At 37.6% G+C, this 14,617-nt stretch overlaps 1 non-coding gene across 1 annotated transcript; it reads left to right on the forward strand.

The window, feature by feature from the left end:
- Positions 1 to 9,306: 9,306 nt before the first annotated feature.
- On the forward strand, positions 9,307 to 9,413 carry LOC136201818 (small nucleolar RNA R71). Its single transcript, XR_010674156.1, has one exon. It is a non-coding gene; the product is annotated as a small nucleolar RNA R71 (small nucleolar RNA).
- Positions 9,414 to 14,617: the final 5,204 nt, after the last annotated feature.

The following is a 14,617-nucleotide window of genomic DNA, read 5'->3' on the forward strand; positions in this document are numbered from 1 at the left end:
GGAAAACGCATAGAAGCAAAAGTTTCCCATCCCAAAGTTTCAATAAAAGCAGTAATTTGTGTAGTGAAGTTCAACTTTCTTACCGAATCGAATTCAAGAAACTGCATATCCACGAACTTACGATTGGGGTTTGAAAAGTGCTTGACACATCCAACTTCTTCCTCAGAATGAATGTCGAAATAAGCTCCGCAACTAATTCTTATGCGATTAGCCTCAGTGACAGCCGGCTTGTGTCCAACACCCTTTGCTCTAGGAATGGTTATGGTGTTTAGGGTTTAGAGAAAAAGATGAAAAGAGAGAAAAGCTTGAGGTTGAAGATGAAGTAGAAGTGTTGTGGAGACTTGAAGTTGAAAGGTGTAGGTGATTGAAATGATGAAATTGGGAAGAGTAAAAGTAAGGTATTGGGAAGAGGTAAGAGTGGGGGATTGGTTAAAATTGGAGGTGATGTAAGGTTTGTGTAAGTAATAGGTATATATATGGTTTGAATAAGAAGTTAAATAGTTAGAGTAGGAATAGGAATTGGAATAGGTAGAGTTGAAATTGGAAGAGTAATTAGGTAGAGGGAGAATAGGAAAAGGAATAGGTATAGGTTAAATGGGAAGAGGAGTATAAGATAGGCCAAAAATCGGACTTGGAGTGCCTTAAATACGCGTGTCGCGGTCGTGGATGTGTATCCGCGGCCGCGGATCACGTTTTTCAACCAATGTTGTCTCTGAAATTTTCGAAGAAAATTCTGAAGTTACCGAGAAATCATCATTCGCGGCCGCGAATCGCGTTGGGCATCGAAATGTTTTGTCTGAAATTGGAGCAAATTTGCTGAAGTTACCGAGAATCTATGAATTCTCGGCCGCGGATCACACGGTGGTCACCCAATTCTGCATAATAACTTCAATTCATGTAATTTCTTGATAGTTTGGAACTTGTACTCCTTTTAAAATGTTATCTGTACTTAAAAACATTAATGTAAAACATTAAAAGATAAGGAAAACCAAAGGTTTATCCTTATTAATGGAAAATTAAAATGAAAAATGCATTAATTAATGAATGTTAAAATTATGAATATGAAAGGTTTGGAACTAAAATTAATTGAAGCATTTATGTGCATTTATTAATTTAAGTTAAATGAATCTTATTAAAGGAACTTGAAATTCAATTATTAACATTTAATTAGTCATGAATGGATTAAGTTTGTATTTAGTTGAATCATTGGTCTAGATTTATGAAATTAAAATGTAACCATATAACCAAAAACAAAGTATAATGCAAAAGAGAAATTTTTATTTATTAACATATATTTACAAACAATACGAAACACAAGCTATGCTAAAAATTCGTCACTTCCAATCGGGATTTTCTTAGCCCTAAATCGATCCATTTTCAACTACACGAAGGCTTGACGTTCGGGTGCAGAAAGAAAATTTGGTCCTGATCGAAAAACTCGCTTCACTAGACCTTCAAATTCTAAAAATTCATAGTCTAGCATAGGGAAAGATTCAGCATCACTCCAAGGAACAGAAATAGTGCCCTTGGTCCCTAGAATTATTCTGCATATAATATTCCCGAACCTAACCTTCTTAGCCTTGGATCTAGATGCGGCAACAAGACCCTCCATCAGAATTTTTGAAGAATCAACCACATTGCCTTGAAATATATCGCCAAGGACATAAAGATCAGATTCTTGGACGACACTACTGAATGTGCGACCGAACAGACTGTGACTCAGAAACTTATGCAAATATAGCATAGAGTTGGAATAGAAAGACTTATTATAGGCAAGTTTTGAGTTAAAAGGCCAGATGCCGGTGAGCATTCGCCAAATATCAGTGGACGTCATATCTCTTCCAAGATGAAGTTTGGTAGCATCCTTCAAGGGAAAACCAAACCAAGCATGCAATTCAGGAATCCAAAAGTGAAAGTTTTGCCATCCCGACGAAAACTGAGACGCACCCGACGCTTGTTAACAAAACGCACAGTGCAGAAAAACTCTAATACCCGGTCTCCAATTATAGGAAACTTCATATCGACAAATCTGGTCCATCCTAAACGCTCCATGTAGCGACTCATATCTTCCTTGATTCCTAATTGATCATTAAGAGAGTCGTCCATGTACAGCATTCCGACAAAGAACGTGTATCGAAGCCTCAAGAAGCGCCTTCCCTCATCGTGATTGAAGATGGGAAAGTTACATCCATAACGCTCTGATATATCAACACGTTTATTGCGTGAAGCAATAACTTTCTTAGATGAAGTGTTTGAGGAAGCCATGATGTTTTGAAAGAGTAAGGAAGAAAAGTTCTGAACTTAGTGTCTGGATTTGTGAATGGTAAGAAAATCAGAGATAGTTCTGATAGAGATGAAAAGAAAGTGACAGAAAACTGAACCTCTAGAACCTATTTATAAGATCCTAGGACGAAAAGAGGTGTTGTTTCGAAATGAAAAGACATGAAACAAACCTTTTAGAAATGAAGAAACTTAATGTTTCGTTTCTGAAGAGTTACAACTGCTGGGATAAGGTCAATCTAGGCAAAATTTCCCCGTGTCGCGACCGAGGATGCTGACCCGCGGTCGCGACACGCTGATTTTCCTGCGAAAATCAGTTCTCAAAACTATGAATTCCTGATCCTCTACCGAGAATCCTCATCCTCGGTAAGTCCAGAAATTTTCCTTTCAAATTTTATTCAGAATTCTCAACTGAGAATCTGAAATCCTCTACAAGTCCAGAAATTTTCCTGGCTTCTAGACATGCCCAAATTCTCAACTGAGAATTTGAAATTCTCTATAAGTCCAGAAATATTTTTACCTCCTTAAGAATTCTATATATGTGAATTCTCAACTGAGAATCTCAAATTCTCAACTGAGAATCACTGAATTTTCTAATTCACATAAAATTCCTAAAAATTAATTAAAATCATGACCTGAATATATTTTTCTATATCTAAAATTCTAATATGATATAATCTAAAACAAAACATAAATAAAAATAAAAATAAAAATAATAAAAACTAATATTTAGAAAAATGAAATGATTTATATGTCAGGAAATCTTGTTACGAAATTAGTTCCTATTTCGGAAATATTTTCGTAATAGATTTTACATCGATTACCGTTAACTTTGAAACGCTTACCATTAGTTTCCTCAAGTTCCAAAGAACCATAGTCGAATATTTTGACGACTAAATACGGTCCGTCCCATCTGGACTTAAGTTTTCCCGGAAATATACGAAGCCGTGAATTGAATAACAGCACCTTATCTCCAACATTAAAGTGTTTGACTTTAATCTTGGCATCGTGCCATTTTTTCACTTTTTCTTTATAAATCCTCGCATTTTCATACGATAGATGACGTAACTCATCTAACTCATTCAAACTGAGCAAACGTTTCTTTCCTGCTTGTTGTAAATCAAAATTAAGTTTTCTAATAGCCCAATAGGCTTTATGTTCTAATTCAACTGGTAAATGACATGCTTTTCCATATACTAAACGATATGGAGTCATTCCTATTGGTGACTGAAATGCAGTACGGTATGCCCATAGCGCATTATTGAGTTTTTGTGACCAATCTTTTCTTGATGATGAAACAGTTTTCTCTAGAATCCATTTGAGTTCTCCATTTGAGATCTCCGCCTGACCATTCGACTGAGGATGGTATGGCGTTGACACGCGGTGGCGTACTCCATATTTTTTCATAAGCATATCGAAATTCCGATTTATGAAATGGGTACCGCCATCACTAACAACGTATCTAGGACAACCGAATCTACAAACTATATCATCAAGAAAAGTAATAACTACTTTAGAATCATTTGTAGGGGTTGCAATTGCTTCAACCCACTTTGAAACATAATCAACGGCTACTAATATGTAAGTTTTACCATTGGAAGGTGGAAAAGGTCCCATGAAATCAATTCCCCACATGTCGAAGATTTCAACTTCCAACACGTTTGTGAGGGGCATCTCATCTTTCCTTCCTAAATTACCCGTTCTTTGGCATTTATCACAACGAGTAATAAAGGAACCAACGTCTTTAAACATCGTAGGCCAAAAGAAACCACATTCCAATATTTTAACTACCGTTTTATTAACTCCATTATGTCCTCCATATGAGCTGGAATGACATTCTGTTATTATAGATTCATATTCATTTTCTCCAACACATCTCCTAATTATTCCGTCACCGCATGATTTGAATAGAAAGGGATCTTCCCAAAAATATTGTTTAATATCGAAGAAAAATTTCTTCCTCTGTTGGGGAGATAATCTGTAACATCCCCAAAACCCTAACATATGAGTCTTCCCACATTCATATATATTTTCATGATTGAATACATACATTTTAGATTCATCTCATTGTCAGTAGAAGTTTTGTATGCATAATGCGATTATCGTGCGATTAGTAGGCGATTAGTGTGTCGTTAAGATGTAACGATTGGTTAATTGAGTTAGGACTTAAATGAATGAATTAATGAATTCATATGTCCTAAATTGATTAACTTACATTTGTGGAGGGCTGGATTGGAGGTTTGTGAGCAAGCACGAGGTGTCACTCAAGTAAGACAAAGTATGCCTCTTTGTTTTAACAATGATTGATACAACTCATTTCTCCTCATTTCCAGCCACAATTTCGACCAAAACTTCAGCAAACCTTCCTTTGATATACCCTAACATCCTCCAAACAAAACTCTTCCAATTTCTTCCATTTTCAAGCCAAACAAGTCAAGTTAGGAAGCATACTAGGTGATAGACACAAGTTGAAGGTTAGTATGCTGTTTTAGCTTATTTTCTATGAGTTGGAGATTCTGAAAAAACCTAGGTATGATCATAGGATTTGTTGTGGATGAGTTGTGATTGAGCTTGTTGAGTTTTGGTGTTGTTTTCATTGGTTTTAGGCTGTCCAAATGAAAGATATGTATCAAGTGCCCTAAACAGAAATCTAGGGTACTGCTTTCAGTCATTTTGGAGCCTGTTTTTCATATTGATATTGTTCGAATTTGAAGATACATAAAGCATAACATATGTTCCTATATGTGTTATGAAACCCTCTGTAAAATATGAGACTTTAATTCCATATATAGAGGAAGAAAACCTAGATGGATCATGACTGCCTCGAAATTGAATGTCATGTGAGGCAGCCATGTTGATGTAGCATTTTGAGGATCTTAAAGTCCGAATTGGAGAAAGTTTCTTTATACAAACGTGTTCCTAAATACTTGAAGTATATTTCTGTAAAAGGATTTGGCAATCCATTGTGTTTATTGTGAGCTAGGTTGAGTGAATTATGGTAGATGCAAATCTGAATAGTCTGTTTCTTGGCTGGAAACAGGACCGAATCATTTTGCATGCCATATATTGTGTAGAAGTGATACTAAAGTTAATTTTGGATATGTTATACCCATATATGTCTAGTTTCAGTAGGTTCAAGAATCAGGGCATTTGGATTAATATAGAGAAAGTTATGGAAGAATGTGTGCAAGTAGGTCATGTGATGATCTAAGACAAAAGGATTAGATTGCATGAACTTTGTGGCATTAGTGTCTTGTAAATCATATAGCATTCCTTAGTTTCTATTTTCATTAAGTTTATTGAGTAGGCAGCTCACCCCTTGCCAACAGATTTTACAGGTTAGGTGGAGTTCTTCTTGCTTAAGGTCGCACCAGTAGTGTCAGTCCATTCTCATCTAGGCATTTTGGAGTCTTGTGAATGTACTTTTGTTTTGTAAATCCTCTGTGTAGGATAATGACTTAAACGTGTATTGTAAATTATAAATGCTTTCTCTTATGTATAATATGTAAAATTTATATGAGATTGAAGTTTATATGATTGAGAATTGAAAACATGTCTATGACTGATATTCTGTGAGATATCATGTGATCCAAATGAGGGGGTTACATAATCCTTCCGGAACAATATCGGTTGCAAGATAATTAGCAAAATCTGCATACCATGGTGTCATGATGCTTTTTACTTGATAGAGATGTTCATCGGGGAAATCATCTCATATACCGACAGTTTCACCTATAGGACCGTTTTCATCTTCTAGTCTTGATAGATGATCGGCGACAAGGTTTTCTACTCCCTTTTTGTCTCTAATTTCTATATCAAATTCTTGTAACAACAAAACCCATCTAATCAGACGCGGTTTTGCATCTTTCTTAGCAAACAGATAACGTAAAGCTGCATGATCTGTATAGATAATAACTTTAGATCCTAACAAGTATGACCTAAACTTATCACATGCAAATACTACGGCTAACATCTCTTTTTCTGTTGTTGTGTAATTTAATTGTGCACCGGACAATGTGTGACTTGCATAATAAATAACATGTAATTTTTTATCCTTTCTTTGACCTAAAACACATCCTACTGCTAGGTCACTTGCATCACACATGATTTCAAAAGGTAAATCCCAATCGGGTTTAGCAATTATGGGTGCACTGACTAAGGCTGTTTTCAATGTTTCGAAAGCTTTAATACAATCTTCATTAAAGTCGAAGGTTGAATCCTTCATAAGTAAATTAGTAAGTGGTTTGGAAATTACAGAAAAGTTTTTTATAAATCTTCTGTAAAAACCTACATGTCCTAGAAAAGATCTTACTCCCTTGACAGTTGTTGGTGGGGGTAATTTTTCTATTACTGAAGTTTTTTCTCTATCCACTTCTAATCCTTTTTCAGATATTTTATGACCTAAAACAATTCCTTCGTCGACCATGAAATGACATTTTTCCCAATTTAATACTAAATTTGTTTCTTCGCATTTAGAAAGAACTCTATCTAAGTTTTTTAAACATGCATCAAAAGAATCTCCATAAACTGAAAAATCATCCATAAATACTTCCATGATATCTTCGATGAAATCATTAAAAATTGCAGTCATGCAACGTTGAAAAGTTGCTGGTGCATTACATAAACCAAAAGGCATTCTTCTATATGCAAATGTTCCATAAGGACATGTGAAGGTTGTTTTATCTTGGTCATCCGGGTAAATATATATTTGAAAGAATCCGGAATAGCCATCGAGAAAACAATAAAATGCATGACCGGCTATCCTTTCGATCATTTGATCGATGAAAGGTAGAGGAAAATGATCTTTCCTAGTTGCCTTATTTAGGTTCCTATAATCTATACAAACCCTCCAACCGGTGGTGGTTCGCGTAGGCATTAATTCACCTTCATCATTCCTTACTACAGTTATACCTCCCTTTTTGGGTACACAATGGATTGGACTAACCCATTCACTATCCGAAATAGGATAAATGATTCCATTGTCTAAAAGTTTAGTAATCTCATTTTTTACTACTTCTTTCATGTTCGGATTTAAACGTCTTTGTCTATCCGCTTTAGGTGGCTTATCTTCTTCTAAGTGAATCCTATGCATCACAATACTAGGATTAATTCCTTTTAAATCTGAAATTTGCCATCCCATACTTCCTATTCTATTTCTAACAACTTCTTTCAATTTTTCTTCTTGATTTTCTGTTAATTTGTTAGAGATGATTATAGGTAGAGTATCACTTCCGCCTAGGAAAGTGTATCTCAGATGGTTTGGTAATTCTTTAAGTTCTAATTTAGGTGGAACTACTACTGAAGGCAGAACTGGTCCATCTTCTCGAATCAAAGGCTCTGGGTCCTTATCTTCTAATTCTTCACCCATTATAGGTTCTATTATTTCTTCTCTTTGAACAATGTCATTAACACATTCTTCAATTAAATCAAGTTTCATGCAAGCAAAATCCTCCATAGGATATTTCATCGCTTGATTCATATCAAACTCGATCTTATCGTCACCTATCCTTAAAACTACTTTTCCTTCCGACACATCAACTAGAGCACGTCCCGTGTTCATGAACGGGATACCAAAGATTAGCGGACAATTAGCATCATAAGCAAAATCTAAGATAACAAAATCAGTAGGAAAAATAAATTTGTCGACTTTTACCAAAACGTCTTCAATTATACCATATGGTCTTTTAGTGGATTGATCCGCTAATTGCAAAACCATATTGATACGCTTGATGTCTTCTTCTAAACCTAATTTTTCAAAAATAGACAATGGCATCAAGTTTATACTAGCTCCTAAATCACAAAGACAACTTGGGAACTCCATATTTCCCAATGTACACGGAATGGTAAAGCATCCGGGATCTTTGAGTTTAGTAGGTAATTTGCTTGATACTATCGAACTACATTCTTCAGAAAGAGAAATGGATGAAATTCCTTCCCAACTAATTTTTTTTTGAAATTAAATCTTTCAAGAATTTTCCATAGTTAGGAATTTGCGTAATTGCATCCATGAATGTTAAATTTATATGTAAATTTTTAAGTTTGTCCAAAAATGATAAAAGTTGTTTATCATGGTCCTTATTTCGGACCCTGTGTGGAAAAGGTGGCTTTGGTACAAAGGGTTTCGTACCAGAGTCAATTGGTGTATCTTTTTGTTTTAACGTATCTTCTTTTGATTTTGGTAAATCATTTCCAGGTAAAGTTGAATTTCCGGGCATTTCCGGACCTAAGTAGTTTTTCCCCGAACGAAGAGTGATAGCCTTAACATGCTCTTTCGGATTTTCTTCCGTTTGGCTGGGAAGACTTCCCTCTTTGCGGGATGGAATTGATTTAGCAAGTTGTCCAATTTGAACCTCCAAATTATGGATGCTAGATGATTGGTTTTTGATAAGCTGATCGAATTTATTTTCGATCCGTTTAAAACCATCGTCTTGATTACTTACCTTTCCATTCATCGCATCTATAAATTTGTCTATTTTTGAAGATAAAGTGCTAATCGTATCTCTTGTTTGATTTTGATAATTATTTACACGATATTGATTAGCATTTGCGTTATTATTATTATTACCATCTTTCCAGTTAAAGTTAGGATGATTTCTCCATCCAGGATTATAAGTATTAGAATAAGGATTAGTAGTTTGGTTTTGTCCTTGGATAAAATTTACCTGTTCTATCTCATTCATACCTTCGTAATCAATGTCTCTCTGGATCAGATCATTAGGATCGCATGGTGCCATAAACTTATCAATTTTGTGCGATAAGGCAGAAAATTGGGCTTGTAACATTGCTACAGGATCAAGATTCATAATACCTTTAACTGATGATGTGCCTGAGGATGATGGTTTCGCCGTTGGTATATGTCCACGCTCTGTGGGCCACATACTGCTGTTGATTGCCATTTCCTCCAAAAGTTCTCTTGCTTGGGCGGATGTCTTTTTCATAAATAACCCTCCAGACATAGCATCTAATGAACCTCTAGTCGTAGGATTTAATCCATTATAGAATGTTTGCATTAAAAGTGCATCTGGCAATTGGTGGTGTGGGCATAAACGTTGAAGTTCTTTAAAACGTTCCCAAGCTTCATAAAGAGTTTCATTATCATTTTGTGTAAAAGATGTCAACTCTTTGACGACTCTTGCGGTTTTTGCTAAAGGAAAATATTTTTGTAAAAATGCTTGGGCTAATTGGTCCCAAGTTTCAAATGTTGCAGCAGGCATAGAAGTTAACCAAATTTTTCCCTTATCCTTCAAAGTGAAAGGAAAGAGGCGAAGTTTGATTGCTTCGGCTGTTACATCAGTAATTTTAAAAGTGTCACAAATTTCTAAGAAATTTGTCAAATGGGCATTAGGGTTTTCGTTAGGCAATCCGTAAAACGTTACATTATTTTGCAACATATTAAGCAAAGCAGGCTTAATTTCAAATTGATTTGCGTTTATACGGGGTCTAACTACACTATTAGTTACACCGGCCATTCCTGGCCTAGCATAATCCATAAGTGTTGGTGGATCGGCCATAATTTCTGGCTGGTCTACTTTAGTTTTTAAGGGTGTTTTGTCTTTGTTTTTGTTGTTTTTGTTGTTCTTCTTAAGTGTTCTTTCAATTTCTGGATCAAAAGGATCTGGTGGCGTGCCCGAATTTCGCGAACTGCGCATGAACTTGAAATTGTTACACGAGCCAAACTACCTTCAAAATAAAATTGAAAACAAATGTGTTATATAACTGAAAATAAATAAAATATAAAAATTGTATAAAAATAATGTATAAACCTATATTCGAAAATAAAATGCGAAAACTAAAAATTTTGTCAAATATTTTGGCGTATCCCCGGCAACGGCGCCAAAAACTTGTTGAGCGATTTCCGCAAGTGCACAGTTTCGCTTGTAGTAATAAAAATATCGATCCCACAGAGATACGTTTTTTAACGAAAAACTTATTTTTGAATTATTAGTTTCGAACTTGTTAGATTTATTAAATGTAAATGAAAAGTGAAAATTGGATTAATTGAATTTAGAAAATTTATTTGATTGAATTTGTGAACTTTGAGTATTTGAAAATGCTGGAATAAGATTATATATTTAGAATAAATCGATTGTTAGAAAGATCATCTGATTTTAAGGATGAATTTTACAAAACATGAACATTTAGAACTATTAGAAAAATGAATGAATTTGTTCATTTGCATTAAGCAAAGAAAACAACTTAAACTTTGTATCGATTATGATGATGAAATAAATGACGGAACCTCTAATTAATTGGCTTTAAACGCGACAAAACCCTTTCGGGATAGTTGCCCTTACTCAAATTAAAACTCTTTCGAGATGATAATTTGCCTAAGTGTTCAACAAAGTTTCCTTGTAATGATTTTGAATTCAAGTGCATATTAATGAAAACACCAGCCTCACTTATATTGGATTGGTTACCATAAGTGCTGCATAACGATTTGTCGAATAGAACGGACTTTATTGGATCGGTTCCGCTTCCTTGGGTTTCCTAGGAGGTTGTCAGGCTCGGGGGCGAACACTTTACTCAATCTTCTCGCTGTAACTTCGTAATAGGGATTCGGTCGGCCACTACCATGATGCAAACTAAAACTGGAACAATGTCTAAACGCTACTGAGTCGTAATTAAACTATAAACAATATGTGTACCTCATCTTGTTTTGTACAGAATCTAATTTCTAACTCTCGAAATGTGTTTACTTAGAACTTCGACATAAGTTCTATGCTCTGATTTCTATATCTATATTATAACATTTCATATCAACACTTTCTCCTCAACATCAACTCTTTATTTATAGGTGATGAAGGGTTGAGTTTGAAGTGATGCGTCCGTTGGTTAAGAGTCGTATCCGTTGTGAAAGGACGTCTTTATCCACTTGAACGAACGCGTTTCTTGGATTTTCAGCATGTGTTAAATGCTCTTTGTGAATTTCTGCACTTACCGAGGATGGTAATCCGCGGCCGTGAATGACGTAGCACTGAGCTGAGCGACGGACGAAGGGGAGAAATGGTTATACAACGCGTGTCGCGGCCGCGGGTTGAGGATCCACTGTCGCGGCCCGGCTAATTTTCTTACTTCTTCGCTTTCGTTCGTGTCTTCGATTTGGCGCTTTCGATTTACGTCGTCTTTGACTCCTTTTGTAGGGTTTTTCCTCTGTTTTAGATCCTTTTTCGTTCCTATTTGGATTTTACCAAATATTCAGGTACCTTGCAAGAAAGAAAGATATTAGAGAGTAAAAGTAATCTAAACAGATATAAATAACACGAATTTGTAATAAAAATGATATAAATATTAATGATATTTTAGGTATATTTTGGGCTTAACAGTTTTCGTCACAGGTCCTCCGACTCGGTGTCTACAGTTGCCCCTACTTTCCTATTTTGACAGTGACGTGTGTGCTTTTTCGAAAACCATTTTCGTAAATACAACACATGTAATGTGAAACATATTAAAGTAAAAGACACATATAGAGTGGGAGGAGAAATACCTGACATCCACGTCGACCGCAGGTATTTTCTTGTATTGCAGATCCCCAAATCGAATGTCCGACCCTAATCTATACATCGATCGCCGGCGTCCTTTCATTTGCGTATCTCCAAATCCATCGCTCGGCCCTAATCTCTACACCGATCGCATGCGTTTTCTTGTATTGCAGATCTCCAAATCGAACATCCGACCCTAATTTATACATCTATCACAGGCGTCCTTTCATTTTGCATATCTCCAAATCAACCGTTCGACCCTAATCTCTACATCGATCGCAGGCGTTCTTTATTGACGATAGTTGGGCTTTATCACTCATCCGAGAGTTTTTTACCACAGTCACTTTGATATTTGGGCTTTATCACTCGTCCGAGAGTTTTTGACCGCAGTTAATTTGATATTTGGGCTTTATCACTCGTCCAAGAGTTTTCGACCGTAATCGCTTTGATATTTGGGCTTTATCACTCGTTCGAGAGTTTGGATTTGAGATCTCGTCCTAGAGGTTTCGACCGCAGTCGATTCTATTTACCAGGATCATCTGAGTTTGACCGAAGTCGATGATGCCTTAGACCGGAGTCCGTAGTGGGGCCTGTGCCCATTGATGATACCATAGACCGCAGTCCGTAGCGGGGCCTGTGCCCATTGATAATGCCATAGACCGCAGTCCGTAGCAGGGCCTGTGCCCATTGATGATGCCGTAGACGGCAGTCCGTAGCGGGGCATGTGCCAATTGATAAAGCCGAAGACCGCAGTCCGTAGCGAGGCCTGTGCCCATTGATGATGCCATAGATAGCAGTCTGTAGCGGGGCTTGTGCCCATTGATGATGCCGTAGACCGTAGTCCGTAGCGGGGCCTGTGCCCATTGCCGTAGATCGTAGTCCGTAGCGGGGCCTGTGCCCGTTGCCGTAGACCGCAGTCCGTAGTGGGGCCTATGCCCATTGATAATGTCGTAGACCGCAGTCCGTAATGGGGCATGTGCCCATTGATGATGCCATCGAAGCCTGCCTAAACTTGCACAAATTTCGTGGAGCTAACCGAGTATCTCTGCGTGCGGCTTGACTTGAGTCACGCCCATCACCTGGTGAGTATTTTTATTATGTTATAGTGTAGTGATATGTATGCACATGATTATGCATGAATGTATATATATTTTTCTCTTTTTTTCTTACATTGCTTCCCTCCTATTTTTCTTTTTAGGGAGACCTCTATTCTATTGACCGGAGAGTACAAGAGAACGTGGCGATTGGGCAAGAGGATTCACTGTGGGATGATGATGCTCAGATCGGAAGTTGTTATCGGGATATAGAGGGTGAGTGCTCCAGCTGGGAGGAGCAAGGCCGAGCAGCCGAGGAGAGGAGCCGTGTGGATATAAAGGCCCGACGAGCTGCTGAGGAGAGTTTACGGATTATGGTAGAGGGCCGTTGGGTTGCCGAGGAGGCCTTAGCCGAGGAGCAGGCACCTTACTTCGGAGGCTTTGATTCGTTTGAGGGCTTTTGGAACTTTGGGATTCCTTCTCATTGATAGCCCCGTCATTGTTTCGGTTTACAACTTTATAGGTACTACCGTGACGTATAGCGGGTATATGTGAAAAAGATATTTGTGTAAGCTTTTTATTTGGTGGTGGGGAAAAGAAATGTATAACTCATGACTTAAAATACCATGCATTCTGTCGATCATAATAGTTCCAATCATTCTCTTCAAATATATTCATGCCTTTATTTATTTACAAACAACATAAATACTTAGCCAATTATACATTATTTTTTGTAATTGCTCAAGACATAACTACTATTACCAGGACCTGCCTTTTTCGGTTTTCAGATCCCATCGATTTTTCAACTCTCCTTTTATTATCCCGGAATTTTCAAATGAGCGCCCTCTTGGGTTTTCGCTCATTGGGATGTCCCTTATTGTTGCATAGGTCGCCCTTTGCGGGTTTTCAACCTATCGGAAATTTTTATTTCTTTTTTTTTACGAAAAGTATTTCTTAAGCCTATCTAGGTTGGTAGGTTCGGAGAACTCCATACCATCCATTGTGGTTAGTTTCACCGCCCCGTTGCTTAGCATCTTCTTCACGAGAAACGGTCCTTCCTAGTTTGGCCTAAACTTGCCCCTAGGGTCGGTGTGCGTCATCCGGATCTGTTTCAACACCATGTCTCCCTCTTTGATAGGACTCACCTTAACCTTTTTGTTGAAGGCCCGGGCCATCCTCCTCTGATATAGTTGTACGTGGTAGAGGGCCTCCTTTCTTTTCTCGTCGACCAATGCCAACTGCTCATATCGTTTCTTCACCCATTCCACCTCAGGAATCCCTGCTTCTACCGCGATTCTCAACGATCGCTTCTCAATCTTGATCGGCAGAACTGCTTCTTCCCCATACACTAAGGAGAACGGAGTTGCCCCAGTAGATGTTCTAATGGTCGTGTGATAGGCCCACAAAGCAAGTGGAAGCTGCTCGTGCTAATTCCGATGTGACTCCACGGTCTTTACGAGGATCCTCTTAAGGTCCTTATTTGCTGCCTCCACTGCCCTATTAGCTTGTGGGCGGTATGGAGAAGATCTATGATGCTCGATACCGTACTCCTGGAAAAGAATTTTTACTTCTCCTTGAAACTGGACCCTATTGTCCGTGATCATGTGATGAGGCACCCCGAACCTGGTGATTAGATGCTTTTCAATAAACTTCCTCATCTGCTTTGATCCCAACTTACTAAACGATTCTGCCTCTACCCACTTGGTGAAGTAATCAATGGCAACTGTGATGAACTTGTGTCCGTTTAACGCATTAGGCCTCACCTCACCGATGATATCAATGCCCCAAGCTGCAAATGGACAAACGGGTGCCAACACATGTAGT

The sequence above is a fragment of the Euphorbia lathyris genome, chromosome 7, assembly GCF_963576675.1.
Source record: "Euphorbia lathyris chromosome 7, ddEupLath1.1, whole genome shotgun sequence".
Taxonomy (NCBI): Eukaryota; Viridiplantae; Streptophyta; class Magnoliopsida; order Malpighiales; family Euphorbiaceae; genus Euphorbia; species Euphorbia lathyris.